We start from the raw sequence: 4,391 nt of genomic DNA on the forward strand, positions 1-4,391 counted from the left end.
TCCATCCTAGGGAAAATCCTAGAAAAGTTCATCAAGGAATCTGTGATAAGCTTGCAGAAGGTCAGATTCTGAATGACAGCCAGCATGGCTTTATTGCAGGCAGGTCTTGCCTTACCAACCTCATCTCCTATGACCAAGTAACTCGCCACCTGGACATGAGAAAACAGGTTGACACTGTATACCTAGACTTCCAAAAGGCTTTTGATCTAGTATCCCACAATGTCCTCATGAGAAAATTGGAGGATTATAGGCTTAACTCCGAGACAGTCAAGTGGGTAAGAAACTGCAGGATAGGACCCAGAGCATCATAGTGAATGGATCTGTGTCATCCTGGCGAGAAGTGGGCAGCGGTTTCCCGCAGGGGTCTGTGGTTGGTTCAGTACTTTTCAACATCTTTATTAATGATTTGGTTGTGGGGGTGAAGAGCTCACTGGCCAGGTACGTGGACGACACCAAGTTATGGGGAAGCGTGGTCATGCTTGAAGATAGGCTACAGTTACAGGCAAACCTAGACAGGCTAGCAAGTTGAGTGGATTGGAACCTGATGAAGTTCAATGTAGAGAAATGTAACGTGCTCCACCTTGGGATGAGCAACCCTCAACACATGTACAGGCTTGGCAGCACCAAACTGACTAGCACCATGAATGAAAGGGACCTGGGTGTAATAATAGACCACAGTATGAATGAGCTGGCAGTGTGATGCTGTAGCCAGCAGGGCAAATAATACTCTAGCATGCATCAATTGATGCATCTCCAGCAAAGCCAAGGAGGTGATCCTTCTGCTCTACTTAGCACGGGTCAGACCGCAGCTGGAGTACTGCATTCAGTTCTGGGCACTGCACTTTAACAAGGATGTGGACAAGTTAGAGAGAGTCCAAAGAAGAACCACCCATATGATCAGAATCTTAAAAGGCAAGCCATACGAGGAAAGGCTAAGGGATCTGGGACTCTTCAGCCTGAGGAAAAGAAGGCTGAGCGGGGACCTGGTAGCAGCTTGCCGCTACACTAGGAGAGTACATCAAGGGCTTGGTGAGCAGCTGTTCACCAGGACATCCGGGAGGAATACCAGGAGTGATGGCCACAAACTCTGGAAGATCAATTCAGGCTCAACATTAGGAAAAACTTCTTCAGTCAGGGTGTCCAGATTGTCTAGTCTCCTCTTGAAGATTTCCAGGGTCGGTGATTGCACCACCTCTGGAGGGAGCTTATTCCACAGTCACCTTGGTGGGGTCACCTGACCCCCAGTTATCTTTCCTGCTTGGTGCAGGGGGCTGGACTCGATCTTCCGAGGTTCCTTCTGGCCTTACAATCTATGAATCTGACTCATGGTAGGTTTCCTGGACCTGGCATGGTCCCATCATGACCTGGCATCCCTTGAAGCATTGCAACACTCTTCTCACCCTCCCTCGTGGGGCAATGGTCTAGCCTAGGTCAGAGCTTTTCTCTGCCCAAGCAGTGGGTCGGGCCCAACCCCAGACTATCGCTGGCAAGAGTCAGTGAAGCCTCTGTCCCCAGGCCCACCCATGTCCTCCCTTTGGGCAACATACATCCTTCCATACACAGAAAATTGCTTATTGTTGAATTTTATTTTATTGCTTATTGTCGTGGGTGCAGGTAAGCAAGTGCTGAATGTGGCTGCTGTTTTGTTTTGTCTTGCAGTTAACCTGTCTTAAGAACCAATTCATGTGCACTGATTTCTAGCAATGGGCAAGTTCCCTAATGGAAGTACTTGGATATGCCCAAAATGTACGTCAGCACACCTGTGCACATATAGCATCACTGCTTTCTGACATGTCTAGGGAAACCAAATGCATGTGTAAAATGTAGATTGTGAGAAGCACTTATACTGCCTGTGTTCAATACAGGAGACAGGATCAGAAACCCACGAGTCCAGCTCATGGACACGAAGTCCCAAAAACCATTGGATGAATTAAATGGCCCATAAAGAAGCAGAGAGTGTTTCTCTGTTCTTGTGTCTTGAAGCCAATTTCTAATAATCCTGGTCATTTCAGTAGTGGGTTGGAACCATGTGCAATTGGTAGAAAGCTGGTTCAGTACAGAGTTTGAAGTGTGCTGCTGGGAGTCCCATAGATATAGCTTTTGTCAAGGTCCCACATTGCTTGTTTTATTAGTTACCATTGTTCAGTTTTTGCTTTTCCTGGCTGTATGAATAATAATATCAAATGGTCTTGTTAGCCTTAATGTAGGATTCCTTTCTTAGACTCACTCAGCAATCAAAAAAAACCCAACACCCCTCTGGGACTCTGTCTATGATCTTCCTCTTGGGAAGCACCTCATCTTCTTCAGTGGGAGGAGAGGAAATTCTTTCCCTGCCTTTCCAATGTGCTGCCTGCAAAAGGAGTGATTTGATCTTTCCTTCTGAATCCAGTATATTTCCTAAAATCTGTACAGAATCTTGCAAGCCACCAGATAAACAGGTTACTCTCCTGAACCCCTAGTGAGTGGTGGATGGAGGCAGTCAGGCAGTCTCATTTGCCAGCTCATGAGCTAGAAAGGAGAACTTAGGACCTATCACGTATTTAGTACTGTAAATATTTCATCAGTTCTTTTTTTTTTAATTGCTTTACTAGCTGGCATCCTAACATTACCAGCCAATCGGAGGCATCGTATGTTTGCAGGACACTTGATCCCATGTCCCAGGACAATACACTGTTTACCAAGAAATTGTTTGAAGGTTTTAAGGTTGTTGGTCATATCTGTGTTGATCTAAGGACATAGGCAGGCAAGGTTTTTTGGGTAGATGTGATGGCTTTTATTAGACCAGCTAAATAGTTGGAAAAAAGTTCTTTGCAGGCTTTCAGACACAAATAACCTTCCTCAGGCATTAGGAGAGAGTTTGTGCCCGAAAGCTTGGAGGTTTTAAAAAGTATTGAATGTTTGCACTCATGGCAATTGGGTTAAATTTTTCTCACAGTCTTTCAGTCATATGAAAGTTTTTAAATATAGTAACACATTTAAATCTGAAATTGGGGTAAGTTTTCCTTGATTTCAAGTGGAGCAGGATTGGGTCTTTGCATGGAACTGTTTATAAGATACATCTCTAGCCTGCCTTTATTTTGTCTTCTCGCAATGCATTAGAGAAATTGTCTGAGCTGGGTAATCATTAAGAGCATTACGAGTATGCAGAAATACTACAATTTGGGGAAATGGGGAGAGAGAAGACAGCGCATTTAGGTGTGAATGAAGCCAAATGAAGCTTATCAGAGCTCAGCAGCTTCACCAATACACTTGCAAAGAAAATAAGAATAAGAGCCAGTTATGTGTGTGGGTGTAAATTAGGAAGCAAAATCTTGCCTAAAATATTTTAATAACATTCCACTTTATGGGGATTTGGGTGGTATGGACACTAAGATGCAAAGTTGACAGCCTGGAGATCACAGTTTGAGTCCATCACAGAAGTGCTCGTGCTGTGGCCCTGTCAGATTCCAGTGGATTTGCTAAATGCCTTGTCACAAGGACACAAAAAAAGGAAAGGACTCCACTTACTCCATCTGAAGGCTTTTGTGGGGGGAAAAAAGTAACAAAGAAGTAAACTGTATTTCTTCTTTTCAATACCTACAATCCATTATATTTACTTGCCATCCTGCATTCTCCGAAGTGATTTCAAAAGCATCTGGTGTAGTAAGCAGCTGCTTATACTCAGAACTATTTTGTAATGTCCTGATGTAAACAGTGTCTTGCTCAAACCAAGTTTGTGCTTGCCTCACACTTAGGTTAATTCTCAACTCTGAATCAAAACCTCTCTGGACTTGTTTAGTTCATTCAAAAATCACTTTCACGTAGAGAATAGATAAATATGAAACTTCAATTTAGGTGCGTGGGGGAGTGTTTGTATTAGTCTTAGATCTGTACCTGGCATATGTTTTTGGTTCCAGCACTGCAATAGTTCTACTTTTATGTCTGTTCTTGGAAGGTTACAGCTCCAGATGATGGAAAGTAATGAGAGGAGAGGTTTTCTTCTTATCTCTGTCTCAGACCTCTGTAATCTTCTTCCTTTTAAAATCGCATGCCTTTCAATACCACATCTACCCCTATGAGTCAGTTTATAAACTGAAGCCAGATTGATTGATTGATTGATTTCTTTTTCGAATATAAAAATAAATTTGTAATAATGCAAAACAACCACTTGACAGTGTGGTGTCGCCTCATTTGTAATTTCTATATTTATATTGAAATCTCCTAAAACAGGGATTTTATACAGTGCCAGTTATGGGATGGGGAAAGAAAAGGTGGAAGTGAAAAAAGGAAATCTAATAACATTTGGCAAGTACTATTTGGAGTTGAAATTCATAACATGCCAGTAATAGAATCCACTCCACTAACATCCTCCATTTTACAAGGGTGTTTTTAAAAAAAAAAAAAAAAAAAAA

General features: G+C 42.6%; 1 protein-coding gene across 1 annotated transcript in view; it reads left to right on the forward strand.

Moving 5' to 3' along the window:
* SCG5 (secretogranin V) overlaps window positions 1–4,391 on the forward strand; it is an 85,964-nt gene that overhangs the window by 30,978 nt on the left and 50,595 nt on the right. The window lies entirely within an intron of this gene.

Source organism: Gavialis gangeticus, unplaced genomic scaffold, assembly GCF_001723915.1.
Source record: "Gavialis gangeticus isolate Ggan-Ray unplaced genomic scaffold, GavGan_comp1, whole genome shotgun sequence".
Lineage (NCBI taxonomy): Eukaryota > Metazoa > Chordata > Crocodylia > Gavialidae > Gavialis > Gavialis gangeticus.